Genomic DNA, 23,355 nt, shown 5'->3' on the forward strand with positions numbered 1-23,355 from the left:
GCTATACCCCCAGGTATTGGATTGGCTGTGATGTTCACTGATGATAGTTCCCTTTTTTCGATGTGAGAGGATCTGTGAGACTTTAGGACCAAGTTGATGTTCTGACTTGCTGTGTCCATTGTACTATATTTTCCATCAATGAATTTACCCAAGCATAAAACCATGATGAGCCAAAGCAGGAGGAAAAGTACACCTAACCCAGTCCAAAATTCAATCCATGGTGAAATCAGATATGTCTCTTTTAGTTGGTAAAAAAGCTCGGTTATTTTTCCTTTGAAAGTTTTTGTTGCTGGCTTGTCTCCATGTTCACTTGGATCATCGGAAAAGTCATCAAAGTTGATAAAATAGCCAGATGCAGTTCTATCAATTGGTGGGATTGCTTCCGGATTTCCATTGATCTTTGCATTTTCTTTTGTTACATCTGTGCAGTCTGAAGCTACATTGTTGTAGACTGGTGTATCATTATGAATTGTTGCAATTTGGGTTTCAAGAGGCACAAGTTCCATGGCTTTGTTGCATAATCCTTTTTTTTTTTGCTGTTGGTTTATCGAATGTGATTAGTCTCTCAGTTTGAACCTCTTGGATTGTAGCAAAGTTTGGTCTTCTGCTATTTCTTGGGAGTCCACCGGGCCTACTACTTATTATCGGCCACATGATTGTGGTTTCACCAGGTTGATGGAAACAATTCTGTTTTCCTTTTTACCAGCAAGTGGCGGTAGTACTACTGATCTTGTTCCGCTGACAGCTAAGACAGGTACTACTTTTCTGTAAGAAGGCCCAAATTCCTTCTTCACCGCGATCTTCTCTCTGACCAGATCCCCAATCTTTGGAATCCAGACAGGTCTTGCTGGGACTGGTGGTTCTTCAGTGGTTGTTGGCTTAAACTTTGTGTTACTTAGACTTGTTCTTGTTTCATTCAAGTCCTGTAAAACAGCCAAATGATTTTTGATATCAAAAGTTTTTTCTTCTACCACTGAAGTTTGACGATCCAGATCCTGGATAATTATTCTAGTAACAAACAAAAGTTCATACGGACTGATACCTTTTAGAGAATTTCTTGGCATGTTATTAAGTCTACGTTGGACACTTATTAAATGTTTGACCCACCCATCACCCGAACCTAATACCCTCACTGTTATAGATTGCTTTATGTCACGTTTTTTTCTTTCCACTACCGCATTTCCTTCAGGATGGAAGGGAGAAGAGTACCACAATGCAATGCCCATGCTGGTCATGGCCTCTTTGTAAGCTCTAGAGCTAAACGCAGGACCCTGGTCAAAATGTAGCATGCCAATTGCGTATGTGCCGATAAAGACTCACAAATCTTTTTAACAGTTCTGGCGTCAGCCGAGCACTGAGGCCACATTTTTAAGTGAATTCTGTCCTAATAATTATGGGGACGCATTTCTCCGGCTGGATTTCTTCGTATAGATCGCCTGATGCTTTCCAATAAAGGTGTCCTGGCACTGGTCTGATCCGGTTCACAACTGTGATCTCTGTTGCAGTCTGGACAATCCATTGCAAATCTGTAAACTTGCAAGCTCATCCCCGGCCACCAGTATTCTGATTGTAATTCTATTAGAGATTTCAAGATCTCTTGGTGCCTTGGACCCAGTCCCATGTGTGCGTCTTCAATCAAGAAAACTCTCTGGTTCGTGTTTGGAATTACTTTCCCCCCCACTCCAAGGATTTGAGCAAAAGGAACGGAGTTTGCAGCAATTATGTATGTAATACTGAGTGGATAGTTGAGAGGTAATGCTGCATAATCGCCTTTTAACAATGCTTTTACCACCAGCATGGTTTCTCCATCTATGTGTTTTTTTTAACGCTTTTTTGTTGCTACGGAAGCCGGTTGAACCGTTTCCGCTGTGGCTCTATTAGCCAATGAATTCCCTGCAATGTGAACGCCATCACGTTGATGACTCAGTGTATGTTTCACGTGAGTCTTTTGTAGTTCTTTCTGCAAAAGAACTACTTGTTCCCAAAGTGTTTTATGCTTTATTGTGGCACCTGTGTCATCTTTGTGACCATTTTTGCTCCATGTTTGCATATCATTGTTGTATGACTTGACGCAGTAATGCGAATCGCACACTGTTAGTGTGGGGAATTCGTGATCGGCGTTTTCAAGCACCATCTTTAAAGATCTTATTTCAGCTCGCTGAGCTGAGCAGTTTCTGAGTGATTCAGTTTTGGTAATCATCAGTTTGAATTTACCAGAGCGCCAGCGACCTTTAACAATCGCGCACGCTGCATTGTAGGATTTTTTATCTACATCGTAATGTTGTGCAAATCTGTCCATATAGATTACACAGGTATATTGTTCCAGAGGAAGAATTTCGATTGGCAGAGGATATTCTTGTTCGTATTCTAGATCATCTAGTTTTTTCATTTTCGGGTCAAAATAGTATTTCACGTCTTCTGTAGCAAGAGAATTTTCCCATTGTATCCATTTTGGATCTAATGCCACTGTATTCAGATTGCGTGGACTTGTTAATGCCTTAAGAGCTGATTCTGCTATATAGACAGTATTCTCTTGCCTTGGGCTAGGGCTCTTTCTCTTGCTACAGCAGTTTGAACCGCTGTCAGAATTTTTTCTGTAGAACTGAATTTCATTTCAGCTTGAGTGTACAAGTGTGATTTGTAAGCTATAGGTACCGTTTCTCCCTCATTAGAGGTCAGGTACGTGAATCTGCATCTTCCTGGGATGACTCGGATTACAAGGTTGCGTACGTTTTCGCGTGTTTGCAGTTTCGTTTTAGTTAACATGTCTGTCTGTAATGATCTAAAAATGTCTCTGTGTTTTTGAGTCCAATGTATTGGTTTGAAATCAGGTTTTATTAATTCATAGAGAGGTTTAACCCTCTCTGCATAATTTAGAATGTATGTTGTACCAAAATTCAGGAAGCCTAGTATTGATTGTAAATTTGTCAGCGTTTTTGGTGCTTGGAGTACTGCGCACTTCTCTAGGAAGTTGTATGCCAGGCTTTTGCCTTCACTTGATAATTCATATCCTAAAAATAGGACCGTTAGATGGGCAATTTTTGACTTTTTAAAGTTGAATTTGTAACCCTCAGATTTGAACCCAAGAATTATGGTGTTCACTCTTTTTAAGTGAGTCTCCAGGTCATCGTCTGTAAGATAGATATCATCGACATATGATAATGCTTCATCATCATATATTTCTAGTAATTCTGTTACTCTTGCTGAGAATAATCCTGGGCTATTCTTGAATCCGTGTGGGAGTCAGCAAAATTGTTTTTGCGACCCCATTATTGAGAAAGCGGTCAAATACCTGCTTTCAGGTGCAATGTTTTGACATAAGAATCCAATAGAGATATCTAATGTTGTTTTATATTTTTTGCACACGATGTTGTTCATTAGTGCTGCACTGTGTGAATGTTGTACTGCAAAAGTTTTGCAACAGGAGTTTAAATGTCTGTCGTCCAAAACTAGGCGATATGAATCGTCTGGCTTGGAGACGGAAAACAAAGGATTGTTCATTTGTGAGGTGCTTGTTTCAATCACCCCTTGATATTCAAGTTGATCTAAGATCTCTCTTACTTGCTTATTAACTTCTTGTTTAACTAGGTACTGCCTTTGGGCAGTAGGTTGATTTTTTAAGTGGATTTTGTGGTGAGGTGAGTCCTCATTCCATCCTACATGATTTTTGTATAATGCAGGGGCTTGGACCACTGCCCATTTTCTTGCGAATGTGTATTTTTTATGAATTGGAATATGATTTGAGAAGGCAGGTATTATCATTTCTTCGCCATGAGGGCATTCCTTGACAAACTCTGGTGGCCAGTCTTTTTCAGCTAACAGGATGTCATAGCCTTTAGAAAGATTCTCCCAAAAGAGACCGTTTATTTTCCTAGTTTTATCTCCCTCTATATGCAATGTTATTTCATATAGTTTATGGGGCACACTAACTTGTGTGTCTGCAGTTACCACCTGAATGTATTCATTTGTGTCCACTGTCTCCAGAAGATTCACCAGGATCTTGCGAGCTATGGTCACTTCTGCTGCGCTGTCTAGCATTGTCTGTGCCCACTCTCCATTTTTCAGTTGTGTCCTCAGAATCCTCGGCATGTTTAATTTTAATACTTGCTACCTTCTTTCTGGGAAATTGTGATTTTTTACTTTGATGAGCAGGTTCTTTGTCTTTGGACTTGGCGTGCTCTTCCCTGTGTTCTGACCATCCTCTTCTTTCCAATTTCTGTGAGGAAGTCTGAAAAGAGGAGAGGGACATGAATCAATATCTTGATATCTATCAGGTTTTCTCAATTTATCCCTATCTCTAAGATTATATCTCTTCTCAGAGGGTTCCCTTTGTGGAGACTTGCCTCCTCGGCCAGGAGATCTTTCTCTCCATTGAGACCTTCCTCTGGACTGGAATCGTTTTTCTCTGGGAGTGGTTTGTTATTACCATCCCAACTCTTTTTTGGAGAATTTAGATTATTTTTAATAAATGTTTTTCAGCATTTTCAGTTAGTTGGGATTTTAGTGGTTTCCCACCTAAACTATCTCTTCCTAGTTCTTCATAGGATTTTTCTATGACTCTGGCAAGTTCAAATGGTTGGTCTGTTATATCTGTCTCCTTCAATTTCTGGAGGTACTTTATATCGTCCCTTGCCAATTGAACTAATTCTCTATATGCCTTTGTTATTTCTTTTAGTTTAACAAGAAGTTCCTCATTCGACATTGTTTCAGTGTCTGGGTGTGGTGTGTAGCTGGATAGAACCGGCCACGTGGCTCCTGGTCTTCCTAGTGGACCGTGCCTGGTGATGTGAATTTGATGTTTTAGGGCGCCATTAAACCAGGGCAGGTGCTCTTGGTAAGTTAGTGGGATTTCAACGTCCTCGAAAGGCGTGTATATATCCGGAGGTTCCAATATTTTGTAATAGTGGAAATCTTTTGTCACAGCATGTGCTGCTGTAAAATGTATCCATGAATAGAATACATCTGTCTGCCGAAATTCATGTGCCTCTATCACGAATATGACCGTACCACCTCTTTGTGATAGTCCATTTTCTATAAGTTTGAGATTTATAGTTTTTCTTATATTGACCGGAATGATTATAGCATTCGGGTCATCTTGCTGGAGACTTGAGTCTTCCGCTAAGAGTCGAGCTGCTAATGCTTCTCTAACTCTTTCTTCTTTCCTACCTGTCATTTTACTGAAAGAAAGTTTTTTTTTTTTTTTTTTGCAGATCAAGTTTCAAGGAAACAAAGATTAGGTGCACAATATTTTGGAACACTGTATCCTTCAAAGTTGACTAAACTAAAAACTAATACATAGGATTCTCATCCTACTAAGTTCCTGCGGATATTAACCTTTCACCCACTCCAGACGTCTATTGGAGTTTCTACGGGAAAAAGGGGTCTTTTTGAAAAGCACGACTGAGTTACTCTAGTGTAATGTCCTGTAATCTTTTTGCTTAAACCTGCATTTGTTCACTGTTTTAATCTTTTTGGTAAAAACCTCTGCACTTTCCTCCAACCCGGTCTGCACTAGCGCTACAGCCGCCATTTGCTGTGTTGTTGTTGTTTTGCCCTGAGCCCGCCCCCTCCACCATGCACCCGCCTCCCATCTGATCCTCCCTCGCCCCTCCCCCCTCCCCACCCACTTATGATAGATGCCGTCGCGCGCAGTGGTCACGCGCTGCGGCCGCGCCGAAGGTGCGCCAAAGGTAAGCCCGTCTACGCCCGTCCGCGCCTGGACCGCGCCCAGCGCCAGACCCCCTGGCCTCCGTTCCTCCCGCCCCTCCTGCATCACATACGATGCCACCACCCTCCTAGCCCTAAATCCCGGTCGACTCCCCAACTGCGCCCAAGCAGCTCCTGGACACACCCATGGTCCCTTCTCTTGCAACTCCTGCAAGTTCGACGGCACCAAAACCAACTCCTCATCCACCAACACCAATCAGAGACCTGACACCAACCACCTAAAATGCATCCTGCTCAACACCCGCTCGGTCCACAGACACGCCATCGACCTCTGGAATCTACTAGACACCATCTCACCGGACGTCGCCTTCCTAACAGAAACATGGATGAATGCCTCTTCAGCCCCAGACATCACCATTGCCATCCCGGAAGGATACAAGATCATCCGTAAGGACCGCATCAAGCAAACAGGTGGAGGCATCGCTATCGTCCATAAGAACTCCATCCGCATTTCAACCAGCTCAGACGTCAACCTTGCCAACGCCGAACACCTCCACTTCCAGATCCACACCGACCCCAAGACCACACTCAGAGGCACCCTCCTCTACCGGCCTCCAGGACCCCGTGCACAATTCAGTGACGACATCACTGACTTTATCACCCCACACGCCCTCCCCTCCGAGGACTACATTCTATTGGGAGACCTCAATTTTCACCTGGAAAAGAGCAATGACAACAGCGCCACCACCCTTCTGGACAACCTTGCCAACCTCGGACTCAAACAACTGGTCACTACCCCCACCCACATTGCAGGCCACACACTCGACCCCATCTTCACCTCCAGCAAACATGTCTCATTCAGTCACACCACTGCTCTTCATTGGACGGACCACAGCTGCGTTCACTTTACCTACAATAAGACCACAATCCACAACCATCCTCAACCCACCCTGTGAAGAAACTGGAACAAAATCACCATCAACCAGATCTCCTCATCGCTTCTTCTAAACCCCCCCGCCCTCTCCTCAAACCCCGACCAAGCAGCCATTAACCTCACCCAATGGCTATCCAACAGCGCCGACATCCTAGCACCGTTGAAAAAACGTCAAAGCAAACCAGGCAACAAAAACGCCTCTTGGTTCAACGATGATCTTAAGAAATCGAAGAAACTCTGTCGCTCCCTCGAGAAGGCCTGGAAAAAAGACCCAAACACCAGCACCAGGGACGCCTTCAAAAACGCCACCCGCATACACCACCAACTAATCCGGTCTGCCAAGAAAGCCGCATTCAAAGACCGACTAGATAACAACACCCACAACAGCAAGGAATTATTCAACATCGTCAAAGAATTTACCAACCCATCAGCCAACTCCAACGACATCACCCCCTCCCAAGCTCTATGCGACTCCCTAGCTTCCTTCTTCCACAACAAAATCGCAGACATCCACAACAGCTTCGACAACCGACCCGGAGACCAACCCACCCAACCTTCTGCAGGACCTTCACCCCCCTTGAACACCCTTAATGACTGGAACCCAATCTCCACTGAGGACACCATCCGCCTGATGAACTCCATCCACTCAGGATCCCCCACTGACCCAGCAGAAGGAACAAAAATAAAATTCCTGCTACGAGTCCCAAAATTAAAGGTAGGCCTCCAAAGACAGAATGGACAAAATTCGGGAAGATGCCCAGAACTGTTTTAAACGGTGTTAACAGTCCCGAAAAAATTGTCTTAAATACATGTGTGATGCCACTGGTATCAGACATGTTTAAAATTTGACTTAAGATTTCTACAAAATGCACGGGGCAATTTGTCGATAAAAGGGTATGTTTCTCTGCTGCTGTCCTTGCAACTTGCAGATCATACGTTTCTTTGGCTGAGGTCAATGACACAGTCGTCTGTAAAAGAATAGACTTCATTCTGCTTAAAGTATCAATTCAAATAGAAGAGATATTCACATAAGGCCATATTGCCGCCTCCATGTCTGGATTCCTGTTTGGATACAATACTTGCATACAGCAAACGACCTTGGAAGTAACAGTTACGAGATAGCATTCTCCTGGCACTATTCCACAACAGCTGTGGTCAGTTATTATAACGTAGCTACCGTTGGAAAGCTGTCTGAAGAACGGTTCTATCTGTGTTGCAGGAGTGCCTTGCAGGTGACAAGAAAGGTTATTTAAAGACCCTTCGCAGGCTCCATGCAAGTTAATACCTTGACACAGAAGTGTACCGCTTAGTGATTTTTTACAATTATTACCACTAAGAAATACCTCCTTTTTCCCTTCATTATAACATTTGTGTGTGTAAGGTAAATCCTAGGTTGATTTGATGTATCCTTTACCCAACCTTTCATACTGGCCTGCTGGTATATATAGTTGGCAATATTTAAACTGGAAAGTTGTTATCGGAATTGTAATTGGTCCGTGTATTATCCATTCAATGACAGGTCTCTCTGACATTGTCAATGGTGATCTCTCAAGTTTTTCAATGCTCAGAATCGTATAGTCTGCTCCTTTTTGTGCCAAACAGATTTGTTTATCAGTAAGGTTAAAGATAGAAAATAATGACGTTATGTTGATTAGACGCCATGGCGCGTAGCCTGAACATAGGTTTTGCAACGTCCAGCCTAGCTGTACAATAGAACAAAATTGGGACTGACCATGTTGTAACATTAGCAAGTCTTGCTCTATTATATCAAAGACAGAAGATACAATACTGTCCAGTGAATATATTCTGGAAGACAGAGTCGTTAACCCATTGTTCACTACAGAAAGTGATTTTTCCAAATTTATACGATCAATTTCTCGTATTTTTTCTGCTGTTTCAATTTGCATTACTTTCAAAGCTTCGTTGTATGCAGCGCATATACCAGCCGCTATGAAACATTTTTGACGCTGTTTGCGACGTCCCAGTATGAAATCTCGCAAGTCAGCACCTTCTTTAAGTAAAGTCAAGTGTTGCCTATTTTCAGCCAGTGTGGATTTCTGTAGTCACTGAAGGCATAATTTCCCTACACTGTATGTTGTAACTATCCCTGGATGGTGTCTCTGGGAATATCTTGGGTCTGGTCTGGTCAGCTTGAACCCCTGGTTTTTATTCAGGAATCTATCTTGACAGTTATTTGTGTCTATGGGCCAGATCAACCATTTTTTCCAATCAGGATTTGTTCTGTTTTGGTGAAAAATACGGGATACGTCTATTTCCACATCTGTAGTGCTATTACTATCAGGTATGGGCATTGGAATAGACAGTTTATTTAAGTCTTTTATTTTTGCTAAACCAAGGCAAGTAGTTTGTAGAATGTTATCATTCAGGAAAATTATTTGTTCTGGGATCATGCTGGCTCTAAATAATGATTCTAGACCTTGTACCTGCCAGTCTTTTGTTCCCCAAATGGTTTTTGTTTCAATGTTATTTTTCCAAAATTCAAAACCAAATGTAGACATTTTGTCATAAAATTTTTCAGAATAAATCAATTTAGAATTTGTCAACATTGTTTTCATTCCTGTCTTATTTTACATTTTAAAATAAAACTTTTCTGGATCACTATTGTTAAACCCTGAGAAGTATGGAAATTTCTCAAAAAATGTCTTCGAACTTCCGTTTGGAGGAGTTGGACAATGTTCCCATTGATTATAAGTAAAAACATTTCTAGGTTGCGCAGATTTATGCAAATAATGATGACCATGGTGATTGTAACAGTATAATTCTTCATAATTTGATTAAACCTGTAAATAATCATGTTCTGTAAATTTAGCTGACATTACTAAATCTGAAATCATCAGAAAAAGAACTTGGTATCACAAAGTCACTTAAGGAAACCTTAAAATGGTGTGGATACTTCAAGAGCTCAATCGGGCCATATATTTCATAATCAGTTCTGTCCCATGCTATACCCCCAGGTATTGGATTGGCTGTGATGTTCACTGATGATAGTTCCCTTTTTTCGATGTGAGAGGATCTGTGAGACTTTAGGACCAAGTTGATGTTCTGACTTGCTGTGTCCATTGTACTATATTTTCCATCAATGAATTTACCCAAGCATAAAACCATGATGAGCCAAAGCAGGAGGAAAAGTACACCTAACCCAGTCCAAAATTCAATCCATGGTGAAATCAGATATGTCTCTTTTAGTTGGTAAAAAAGCTCGGTTATTTTTCCTTTGAAAGTTTTTGTTGCTGGCTTGTCTCCATGTTCACTTGGATCATCGGAAAAGTCATCAAAGTTGATAAAATAGCCAGATGCAGTTCTATCAATTGGTGGGATTGCTTCCGGATTTCCATTGATCTTTGCATTTTCTTTTGTTACATCTGTGCAGTCTGAAGCTACATTGTTGTAGACTGGTGTATCATTATGAATTGTTGCAATTTGGGTTTCAAGAGGCACAAGTTCCATGGCTTTGTTGCATAATCCTTTTTTTTTTTGCTGTTGGTTTATCGAATGTGATTAGTCTCTCAGTTTGAACCTCTTGGATTGTAGCAAAGTTTGGTCTTCTGCTATTTCTTGGGAGTCCACCGGGCCTACTACTTATTATCGGCCACATGATTGTGGTTTCACCAGGTTGATGGAAACAATTCTGTTTTCCTTTTTACCAGCAAGTGGCGGTAGTACTACTGATCTTGTTCCGCTGACAGCTAAGACAGGTACTACTTTTCTGTAAGAAGGCCCAAATTCCTTCTTCACCGCGATCTTCTCTCTGACCAGATCCCCAATCTTTGGAATCCAGACAGGTCTTGCTGGGACAGGTGGTTCTTCAGTGGTTGTTGGCTTAAACTTTGTGTTACTTAGACTTGTTCTTGTTTCATTCAAGTCCTGTAAAACAGCCAAATGATTTTTGATATCAAAAGTTTTTTCTTCTACCACTGAAGTTTGACGATCCAGATCCTGGATAATTATTCTAGTAACAAACAAAAGTTCATACGGACTGATACCTTTTAGAGAATTTCTTGGCATGTTATTAAGTCTACGTTGGACACTTATTAAATGTTTGACCCACCCATCACCCGAACCTAATACCCTCACTGTTATAGATTGCTTTATGTCACGTTTTTTTCTTTCCACTACCGCATTTCCTTCAGGATGGAAGGGAGAAGAGTACCACAATGCAATGCCCATGCTGGTCATGGCCTCTTTGTAAGCTCTAGAGCTAAACGCAGGACCCTGGTCAAAATGTAGCATGCCAATTGCGTATGTGCCGATAAAGACTCACAAATCTTTTTAACAGTTCTGGCGTCAGCCGAGCACTGAGGCCACATTTTTAAGTGAATTCTGTCCTAATAATTATGGGGACGCATTTCTCCGGCTGGATTTCTTCGTATAGATCGCCTGATGCTTTCCAATAAAGGTGTCCTGGCACTGGTCTGATCCGGTTCACAACTGTGATCTCTGTTGCAGTCTGGACAATCCATTGCAAATCTGTAAACTTGCAAGCTCATCCCCGGCCACCAGTATTCTGATTGTAATTCTATTAGAGATTTCAAGATCTCTTGGTGCCTTGGACCCAGTCCCATGTGTGCGTCTTCAATCAAGAAAACTCTCTGGTTCGTGTTTGGAATTACTTTCCCCCCCACTCCAAGGATTTGAGCAAAAGGAACGGAGTTTGCAGCAATTATGTATGTAATACTGAGTGGATAGTTGAGAGGTAATGCTGCATAATCGCCTTTTAACAATGCTTTTACCACCAGCATGGTTTCTCCATCTATGTGTTTTTTTTAACGCTTTTTTGTTGCTACGGAAGCCGGTTGAACCGTTTCCGCTGTGGCTCTATTAGCCAATGAATTCCCTGCAATGTGAACGCCATCACGTTGATGACTCAGTGTATGTTTCACGTGAGTCTTTTGTAGTTCTTTCTGCAAAAGAACTACTTGTTCCCAAAGCGTTTTATGCTTTATTGTGGCACCTGTGTCATCTTTGTGACCATTTTTGCTCCATGTTTGCATATCATTGTTGTATGACTTGACGCAGTAATGCGAATCGCACACTATTAGTGTGGGGAATTCGTGATCGGCGTTTTCAAGCACCATCTTTAAAGATCTTATTTCAGCTCGCTGAGCTGAGCAGTTTCTGAGTGATTCAGTTTTGGTAATCATCAGTTTGAATTTACCAGAGCGCCAGCGACCTTTAACAATCGCGCACGCTGCATTGTAGGATTTTTTATCTACATCGTAATGTTGTGCAAATCTGTCCATATAGATTACACAGGTATATTGTTCCAGAGGAAGAATTTCGATTGGCAGAGGATATTCTTGTTCGTATTCTAGATCATCTAGTTTTTTCATTTTCGGGTCAAAATAGTATTTCACGTCTTCTGTAGCAAGAGAATTTTCCCATTGTATCCATTTTGGATCTAATGCCACTGTATTCAGATTGCGTGGACTTGTTAATGCCTTAAGAGCTGATTCTGCTATATAGACAGTATTCTCTTGCCTTGGGCTAGGGCTCTTTCTCTTGCTACAGCAGTTTGAACCGCTGTCAGAATTTTTTCTGTAGAACTGAATTTCATTTCAGCTTGAGTGTACAAGTGTGATTTGTAAGCTATAGGTACCGTTTCTCCCTCATTAGAGGTCAGGTACGTGAATCTGCATCTTCCTGGGATGACTCGGATTACAAGGTTGCGTACGTTTTCGTGTGTTTGCAGTTTCGTTTTAGTTAACATGTCTGTCTGTAATGATCTAAAAATGTCTCTGTGTTTTTGAGTCCAATGTATTGGTTTGAAATCAGGTTTTATTAATTCATAGAGAGGTTTAACCCTCTCTGCATAATTTAGAATGTATGTTGTACCAAAATTCAGGAAGCCTAGTATTGATTGTAAATTTGTCAGCGTTTTTGGTGCTTGGAGTACTGCGCACTTCTCTAGGAAGTTGTATGCCAGGCTTTTGCCTTCACTTGATAATTCATATCCTAAAAATAGGACCGTTAGATGGGCAATTTTTGACTTTTTAAAGTTGAATTTGTAACCCTCAGATTTGAACCCAAGAATTATGGTGTTCACTCTTTTTAAGTGAGTCTCCAGGTCATCGTCTGTAAGATAGATATCATCGACATATGATAATGCTTCATCATCATATATTTCTAGTAATTCTGTTACTCTTGCTGAGAATAATCCTGGGCTATTCTTGAATCCGTGTGGGAGTCAGCAAAATTGTTTTTGCGACCCCATTATTGAGAAAGCGGTCAAATACCTGCTTTCAGGTGCAATGTTTTGACAGAAGAATCCAATAGAGATATCTAATGTTGTTTTATATTTTTTGCACACGATGTTGTTCATTAGTGCTGCACTGTGTGAATGTTGTACTGCAAAAGTTTTGCAACAGGAGTTTAAATGTCTGTCGTCCAAAACTAGGCGATATGAATCGTCTGGCTTGGAGACGGAAAACAAAGGATTGTTCATTTGTGAGGTGCTTGTTTCAATCACCCCTTGATATTCAAGTTGATCTAAGATCTCTCTTACTTGCTTATTAACTTCTTGTTTAACTAGGTACTGCCTTTGGGCAGTAGGTTGATTTTTTAAGTGGATTTTGTGGTGAGGTGAGTCCTCATTCCATCCTACATGATTTTTGTATAATGCAGGGGCTTGGACCACTGCCCATTTTCTTGCGAATGTGTATTTTTTATGAATTGGAATATGATTTGAGAAGGCAGGTATTATCATTTCTTCGCCATGAGGGCATTCCTTGACAAACTCTGGTGGCCAGTCTTTTTCAGCTAACAGGATGTCATAGCCTTTAGAAAGATTCTCCCAAAAGAGACCGTTTATTTTCCTAGTTTTATCTCCCTCTATATGCAATGTTATTTCATATAGTTTATGGGGCACACTAACTTGTGTGTCTGCAGTTACCACCTGAATGTATTCATTTGTGTCCACTGTCTCCAGAAGATTCACCAGGATCTTGCGAGCTATGGTCACTTCTGCTGCGCTGTCTAGCATTGTCTGTGCCCACTCTCCATTTTTCAGTTGTGTCCTCAGAATCCTCGGCATGTTTAATTTTAATACTTGCTACCTTCTTTCTGGGAAATTGTGATTTTTTACTTTGATGAGCAGGTTCTTTGTCTTTGGACTTGGCGTGCTCTTCCCTGTGTTCTGACCATCCTCTTCTTTCCAATTTCTGTGAGGAAGTCTGAAAAGAGGAGAGGGACATGAATCAATATCTTGATATCTATCAGGTTTTCTCAATTTATCCCTATCTCTAAGATTATATCTCTTCTCAGAGGGTTCCCTTTGTGGAGACTTGCCTCCTCGGCCAGGAGATCTTTCTCTCCATTGAGACCTTCCTCTGGACTGGAATCGTTTTTCTCTGGGAGTGGTTTGTTATTACCATCCCAACTCTTTTTTGGAGAATTTAGATTATTTTTAATAAATGTTTTTCAGCATTTTCAGTTAGTTGGGATTTTAGTGGTTTCCCACCTAAACTATCTCTTCCTAGTTCTTCATAGGATTTTTCTATGACTCTGGCAAGTTCAAATGGTTGATCTGTTATATCTGTCTCCTTCAATTTCTGGAGGTACTTTATATCGTCCCTTGCCAATTGAACTAATTCTCTATATGCCTTTGTTATTTCTTTTAGTTTAACAAGAAGTTCCTCATTCGACATTGTTTCAGTGTCTGGGTGTGGTGTGTAGCTGGATAGAACCGGCCACGTGGCTCCTGGTCTTCCTAGTGGACCGTGCCTGGTGATGTGAATTTGATGTTTTAGGGCGCCATTAAACCAGGGCAGGTGCTCTTGGTAAGTTAGTGGGATTTCAACGTCCTCGAAAGGCGTGTATATATCCGGAGGTTCCAATATTTTGTAATAGTGGAAATCTTTTGTCACAGCATGTGCTGCTGTAAAATGTATCCATGAATAGAATACATCTGTCTGCCGAAATTCATGTGCCTCTATCACGAATATGACCGTACCACCTCTTTGTGATAGTCCATTTTCTATAAGTTTGAGATTTATAGTTTTTCTTATATTGACCGGAATGATTATAGCATTCGGGTCATCTTGCTGGAGACTTGAGTCTTCCGCTAAGAGTCGAGCTGCTAATGCTTCTCTAACTCTTTCTTCTTTCCTACCTGTCATTTTACTGAAAGAAAGTTTTTTTTTTTTTTTTTTGCAGATCAAGTTTCAAGGAAACAAAGATTAGGTGCACAATATTTTGGAACACTGTATCCTTCAAAGTTGACTAAACTAAAAACTAATACATAGGATTCTCATCCTACTAAGTTCCTGCGGATATTAACCTTTCACCCACTCCAGACGTCTATTGGAGTTTCTACGGGAAAAAGGGGTCTTTTTGAAAAGCACGACTGAGTTACTCTAGTGTAATGTCCTGTAATCTTTTTGCTTAAACCTGCATTTGTTCACTGTTTTAATCTTTTTGGTAAAAACCTCTGCACTTTCCTCCAACCCGGTCTGCACTAGCGCTACAGCCGCCATTTGCTGTGTTGTTGTTGTTTTGCCCTGAGCCCGCCCCCTCCACCATGCACCCGCCTCCCATCTGATCCTCCCTCGCCCCTCCCCCCTCCCCACCCACTTATGATAGATGCCGTCGCGTGCAGTGGTCACGCGCTGCGGCCGCGCCGAAGGTGCGCCAAAGGTAAGCCCGTCTACGCCCGTCCGCGCCTGGACCGCGCCCAGCGCCAGACCCCCTGGCCTCCGTTCCTCCCGCCCCTCCTGCATCACATACGATGCCACCACCCTCCTAGCCCTAAATCCCGGTCGACTCCCCAACTGCGCCCAAGCAGCTCCTGGACACACCCATGGTCCCTTCTCTTGCAACTCCTGCAAGTTCGACGGCACCAAAACCAACTCCTCATCCACCAACACCAATCAGAGACCTGACACCAACCACCTAAAATGCATCCTGCTCAACACCCGCTCGGTCCACAGACACGCCATCGACCTCTGGAATCTACTAGACACCATCTCACCAGACGTCGCCTTCCTAACAGAAACATGGATGAATGCCTCTTCAGCCCCAGACATCACCATTGCCATCCCGGAAGGATACAAGATCATCCGTAAGGACCGCATCAAGCAAACAGGTGGAGGCATCGCTATCGTCCATAAGAACTCCATCCGCATTTCAACCAGCTCAGACGTCAACCTTGCCAACGCCGAACACCTCCACTTCCAGATCCACACCGACCCCAAGACCACACTCAGAGGCACCCTCCTCTACCGGCCTCCAGGACCCCGTGCACAATTCAGTGACGACATCACTGACTTTATCACCCCACACGCCCTCCCCTCCGAGGACTACATTCTATTGGGAGACCTCAATTTTCACCTGGAAAAGAGCAATGACAACAGCGCCACCACCCTTCTGGACAACCTTGCCAACCTCGGACTCAAACAACTGGTCACTACCCCCACCCACATTGCAGGCCACACACTCGACCCCATCTTCACCTCCAGCAAACATGTCTCATTCAGTCACACCACTGCTCTTCATTGGACGGACCACAGCTGCGTTCACTTTACCTACAATAAGACCACAATCCACAACCATCCTCAACCCACCCTGTGAAGAAACTGGAACAAAATCACCATCAACCAGATCTCCTCATCGCTTCTTCTAAACCCCCCCGCCCTCTCCTCAAACCCCGACCAAGCAGCCATTAACCTCACCCAATGGCTATCCAACAGCGCCGACATCCTAGCACCGTTGAAAAAACGTCAAAGCAAACCAGGCAACAAAAACGCCTCTTGGTTCAACGATGATCTTAAGAAATCGAAGAAACTCTGTCGCTCCCTCGAGAAGGCCTGGAAAAAAGACCCAAACACCAGCACCAGGGACGCCTTCAAAAACGCCACCCGCATACACCACCAACTAATCCGGTCTGCCAAGAAAGCCGCATTCAAAGACCGACTAGATAACAACACCCACAACAGCAAGGAATTATTCAACATCGTCAAAGAATTTACCAACCCATCAGCCAACTCCAACGACATCACCCCCTCCCAAGCTCTATGCGACTCCCTAGCTTCCTTCTTCCACAACAAAATCGCAGACATCCACAACAGCTTCGACAACCGACCCGGAGACCAACCCACCCAACCTTCTGCAGGACCTTCACCCCCCTTGAACACCCTTAATGACTGGAACCCAATCTCCACTGAGGACACCATCCGCCTGATGAACTCCATCCACTCAGGATCCCCCACTGACCCAGCAGAAGGAACAAAAATAAAATTCCTGCTACGAGTCCCAAAGTTAAAGGTAGGCCTCCAAAGACAGAATGGACAAAATTCGGGAAGATGCCCAGAACTGTTTCAAACGGTGTTAACAGTCCCGAAAAAATTGTCTTAAATACATGTGTGATGCCACTGGTATCAGACATGTTTAAAATTTGACTTAAGATTTCTACAAAATGCACGGGGCAATTTGTCGATAAAAGGGTATGTTTCTCTGCTGCTGTCCTTGCAACTTGCAGATCATACGTTTCTTTGGCTGAGGTCAATGACACAGTCGTCTGTAAAAGAATAGACTTCATTCTGCTTAAAGTATCAATTCAAATAGAAGAGATATTCACATAAGGCCATATTGCCGCCTCCATGTCTGGATTCCTGTTTGGATACAATACTTGCATACAGCAAACGACCTTGGAAGTAACAGTTACGAGATAGCATTCTCCTGGCACTATTCCACAACAGCTGTGGTCAGTTATTATAACGTAGCTACCGTTGGAAAGCTGTCTGAAGAACGGTTCTATCTGTGTTGCAGGAGTGCCTTGCAGGTGACAAGAAAGGTTATTTAAAGACCCTTCGCAGGCTCCATGCAAGTTAATACCTTGACACAGAAGTGTACCGCTTAGTGATTTTTTACAATTATTACCACTAAGAAATACCTCCTTTTTCCCTTCATTATAACATTTGTGTGTGTAAGGTAAATCCTAGGTTGATTTGATGTATCCTTTACCCAACCTTTCATACTGGCCTGCTGGTATATATAGTTGGCAATATTTAAACTGGAAAGTTGTTATCGGAATTGTAATTGGTCCGTGTATTATCCATTCAATGACAGGTCTCTCTGACATTGTCAATGGTGATCTCTCAAGTTTTTCAATGCTCAGAATCGTATAGTCTGCTCCTTTTTGTGCCAAACAGATTTGTTTATCAGTAAGGTTAAAGATAGAAAATAATGACGTTATGTTGATTAGACGCCATGGCGCGTAGCCTGAACATAGGTTTTGCAACGTCCAGCCTAGCTGTACAATAGAACAAAATTGGGACTGACCATGTTGTAACATTAGCAAGTCTTGCTCTATTATATCAAAGACAGAAGATACAATACTGTCCAGTGAATATATTCTGGAAGACAGAGTCGTTAACCCATTGTTCACTACAGAAAGTGATTTTTCCAAATTTATACGATCAATTTCTCGTATTTTTTCTGCTGTTTCAATTTGCATTACTTTCAAAGCTTCGTTGTATGCAGCGCATATACCAGCCGCTATGAAACATTTTTGACGCTGTTTGCGACGTCCCAGTATGAAATCTCGCAAGTCAGCACCTTCTTTAAGTAAAGTCAAGTGTTGCCTATTTTCAGCCAGTGTGGATTTCTGTAGTCACTGAAGGCATAATTTCCCTACACTGTATGTTGTAACTATCCCTGGATGGTGTCTCTGGGAATATCTTGGGTCTGGTCTGGTCAGCTTGAACCCCTGGTTTTTATTCAGGAATCTATCTTGACAGTTATTTGTGTCTATGGGCCAGATCAACCATTTTTTCCAATCAGGATTTGTTCTGTTTTGGTGAAAAATACGGGATACGTCTATTTCCACATCTGTAGTGCTATTACTATCAGGTATGGGCATTGGAATAGACAGTTTATTTAAGTCTTTTATTTTTGCTAAACCAAGGCAAGTAGTTTGTAGAATGTTATCATTCAGGAAAATTATTTGTTCTGGGATCATGCTGGCTCTAAATAATGATTCTAGACCTTGTACCTGCCAGTCTTTTGTTCCCCAAATGGTTTTTGTTTCAATGTTATTTTTCCAAAATTCAAAACCAAATGTAGACATTTTGTCATAAAATTTTTCAGAATAAATCAATTTAGAATTTGTCAACATTGTTTTCATTCCTGTCTTATTTTACATTTTAAAATAAAACTTTTCTGGATCACTATTGTTAAACCCTGAGAAGTATGGAAATTTCTCAAAAAATGTCTTCGAACTTCCGTTTGGAGGAGTTGGACAATGTTCCCATTGATTATAAGTAAAAACATTTCTAGGTTGCGCAGATTTATGCAAATAATGATGACCATGGTGATTGTAACAGTATAATTCTTCATAATTTGATTAAACCTGTAAATAATCATGTTCTGTAAATTTAGCTGACATTACTAAATCTGAAATCATCAGAAAAAGAACTTGGTATCACAAAGTCACTTAAGGAAACCTTAAAATGGTGTGGATACTTCAAGAGCTCAATCGGGCCATATATTTCATAATCAGTTCTGTCCCATGCTATACCCCCAGGTATTGGATTGGCTGTGATGTTCACTGATGATAGTTCCCTTTTTTCGATGTGAGAGGATCTGTGAGACTTTAGGACCAAGTTGATGTTCTGACTTGCTGTGTCCATTGTACTATATTTTCCATCAATGAATTTACCCAAGCATAAAACCATGATGAGCCAAAGCAGGAGGAAAAGTACACCTAACCCAGTCCAAAATTCAATCCATGGTGAAATCAGATATGTCTCTTTTAGTTGGTAAAAAAGCTCGGTTATTTTTCCTTTGAAAGTTTTTGTTGCTGGCTTGTCTCCATGTTCACTTGGATCATCGGAAAAGTCATCAAAGTTGATAAAATAGCCAGATGCAGTTCTATCAATTGGTGGGATTGCTTCCGGATTTCCATTGATCTTTGCATTTTCTTTTGTTACATCTGTGCAGTCTGAAGCTACATTGTTGTAGACTGGTGTATCATTATGAATTGTTGCAATTTGGGTTTCAAGAGGCACAAGTTCCATGGCTTTGTTGCATAATCCTTTTTTTTTTTGCTGTTGGTTTATCGAATGTGATTAGTCTCTCAGTTTGAACCTCTTGGATTGTAGCAAAGTTTGGTCTTCTGCTATTTCTTGGGAGTCCACCGGGCCTACTACTTATTATCGGCCACATGATTGTGGTTTCACCAGGTTGATGGAAACAATTCTGTTTTCCTTTTTACCAGCAAGTGGCGGTAGTACTACTGATCTTGTTCCGCTGACAGCTAAGACAGGTACTACTTTTCTGTAAGAAGGCCCAAATTCCTTCTTCACCGCGATCTTCTCTCTGACCAGATCCCCAATCTTTGGAATCCAGACAGGTCTTGCTGGGACAGGTGGTTCTTCAGTGGTTGTTGGCTTAAACTTTGTGTTACTTAGACTTGTTCTTGTTTCATTCAAGTCCTGTAAAACAGCCAAATGATTTTTGATATCAAAAGTTTTTTCTTCTACCACTGAAGTTTGACGATCCAGATCCTGGATAATTATTCTAGTAACAAACAAAAGTTCATACGGACTGATACCTTTTAGAGAATTTCTTGGCATGTTATTAAGTCTACGTTGGACACTTATTAAATGTTTGACCCACCCATCACCCGAACCTAATACCCTCACTGTTATAGATTGCTTTATGTCACGTTTTTTTCTTTCCACTACCGCATTTCCTTCAGGATGGAAGGGAGAAGAGTACCACAATGCAATGCCCATGCTGGTCATGGCCTCTTTGTAAGCTCTAGAGCTAAACGCAGGACCCTGGTCAAAATGTAGCATGCCAATTGCGTATGTGCCGATAAAGACTCACAAATCTTTTTAACAGTTCTGGCGTCAGCCGAGCACTGAGGCCACATTTTTAAGTGAATTCTGTCCTAATAATTATGGGGACGCATTTCTCCGGCTGGATTTCTTCGTATAGATCGCCTGATGCTTTCCAATAAAGGTGTCCTGGCACTGGTCTGATCCGGTTCACAACTGTGATCTCTGTTGCAGTCTGGACAATCCATTGCAAATCTGTAAACTTGCAAGCTCATCCCCGGCCACCAGTATTCTGATTGTAATTCTATTAGAGATTTCAAGATCTCTTGGTGCCTTGGACCCAGTCCCATGTGTGCGTCTTCAATCAAGAAAACTCTCTGGTTCGTGTTTGGAATTACTTTCCCCCCCACTCCAAGGATTTGAGCAAAAGGAACGGAGTTTGCAGCAATTATGTATGTAATACTGAGTGGATAGTTGAGAGGTAATGCTGCATAATCGCCTTTTAACAATGCTTTTACCACCAGCATGGTTTCTCCATCTATGTGTTTTTTTTAACGCTTTTTTGTTGCTACGGAAGCCGGTTGAACCGTTTCCGCTGTGGCTCTATTAGCCAATGAATTCCCTGCAATGTGAACGCCATCACGTTGATGACTCAGTGTATGTTTCACGTGAGTCTTTTGTAGTTCTTTCTGCAAAAGAACTACTTGTTCCCAAAGCGTTTTATGCTTTATTGTGGCACCTGTGTCATCTTTGTGACCATTTTTGCTCCATGTTTGCATATCATTGTTGTATGACTTGACGCAGTAATGCGAATCGCACACTATTAGTGTGGGGAATTCGTGATCGGCGTTTTCAAGCACCATCTTTAAAGATCTTATTTCAGCTCGCTGAGCTGAGCAGTTTCTGAGTGATTCAGTTTTGGTAATCATCAGTTTGAATTTACCAGAGCGCCAGCGACCTTTAACAATCGCGCACGCTGCATTGTAGGATTTTTTATCTACATCGTAATGTTGTGCAAATCTGTCCATATAGATTACACAGGTATATTGTTCCAGAGGAAGAATTTCGATTGGCAGAGGATATTCTTGTTCGTATTCTAGATCATCTAGTTTTTTCATTTTCGGGTCAAAATAGTATTTCACGTCTTCTGTAGCAAGAGAATTTTCCCATTGTATCCATTTTGGATCTAATGCCACTGTATTCAGATTGCGTGGACTTGTTAATGCCTTAAGAGCTGATTCTGCTATATAGACAGTATTCTCTTGCCTTGGGCTAGGGCTCTTTCTCTTGCTACAGCAGTTTGAACCGCTGTCAGAATTTTTTCTGTAGAACTGAATTTCATTTCAGCTTGAGTGTACAAGTGTGATTTGTAAGCTATAGGTACCGTTTCTCCCTCATTAGAGGTCAGGTACGTGAATCTGCATCTTCCTGGGATGACTCGGATTACAAGGTTGCGTACGTTTTCGTGTGTTTGCAGTTTCGTTTTAGTTAACATGTCTGTCTGTAATGATCTAAAAATGTCTCTGTGTTTTTGAGTCCAATGTATTGGTTTGAAATCAGGTTTTATTAATTCATAGAGAGGTTTAACCCTCTCTGCATAATTTAGAATGTATGTTGTACCAAAATTCAGGAAGCCTAGTATTGATTGTAAATTTGTCAGCGTTTTTGGTGCTTGGAGTACTGCGCACTTCTCTAGGAAGTTGTATGCCAGGCTTTTGCCTTCACTTGATAATTCATATCCTAAAAATAGGACCGTTAGATGGGCAATTTTTGACTTTTTAAAGTTGAATTTGTAACCCTCAGATTTGAACCCAAGAATTATGGTGTTCACTCTTTTTAAGTGAGTCTCCAGGTCATCGTCTGTAAGATAGATATCATCGACATATGATAATGCTTCATCATCATATATTTCTAGTAATTCTGTTACTCTTGCTGAGAATAATCCTGGGCTATTCTTGAATCCGTGTGGGAGTCAGCAAAATTGTTTTTGCGACCCCATTATTGAGAAAGCGGTCAAATACCTGCTTTCAGGTGCAATGTTTTGACAGAAGAATCCAATAGAGATATCTAATGTTGTTTTATATTTTTTGCACACGATGTTGTTCATTAGTGCTGCACTGTGTGAATGTTGTACTGCAAAAGTTTTGCAACAGGAGTTTAAATGTCTGTCGTCCAAAACTAGGCGATATGAATCGTCTGGCTTGGAGACGGAAAACAAAGGATTGTTCATTTGTGAGGTGCTTGTTTCAATCACCCCTTGATATTCAAGTTGATCTAAGATCTCTCTTACTTGCTTATTAACTTCTTGTTTAACTAGGTACTGCCTTTGGGCAGTAGGTTGATTTTTTAAGTGGATTTTGTGGTGAGGTGAGTCCTCATTCCATCCTACATGATTTTTGTATAATGCAGGGGCTTGGACCACTGCCCATTTTCTTGCGAATGTGTATTTTTTATGAATTGGAATATGATTTGAGAAGGCAGGTATTATCATTTCTTCGCCATGAGGGCATTCCTTGACAAACTCTGGTGGCCAGTCTTTTTCAGCTAACAGGATGTCATAGCCTTTAGAAAGATTCTCCCAAAAGAGACCGTTTATTTTCCTAGTTTTATCTCCCTCTATATGCAATGTTATTTCATATAGTTTATGGGGCACACTAACTTGTGTGTCTGCAGTTACCACCTGAATGTATTCATTTGTGTCCACTGTCTCCAGAAGATTCACCAGGATCTTGCGAGCTATGGTCACTTCTGCTGCGCTGTCTAGCATTGTCTGTGCCCACTCTCCATTTTTCAGTTGTGTCCTCAGAATCCTCGGCATGTTTAATTTTAATACTTGCTACCTTCTTTCTGGGAAATTGTGATTTTTTACTTTGATGAGCAGGTTCTTTGTCTTTGGACTTGGCGTGCTCTTCCCTGTGTTCTGACCATCCTCTTCTTTCCAATTTCTGTGAGGAAGTC

This window comes from Lissotriton vulgaris, chromosome 7 (assembly GCF_964263255.1).
Source record: "Lissotriton vulgaris chromosome 7, aLisVul1.2, whole genome shotgun sequence".
In the NCBI taxonomy this organism is placed as follows: domain Eukaryota; kingdom Metazoa; phylum Chordata; class Amphibia; order Caudata; family Salamandridae; genus Lissotriton; species Lissotriton vulgaris.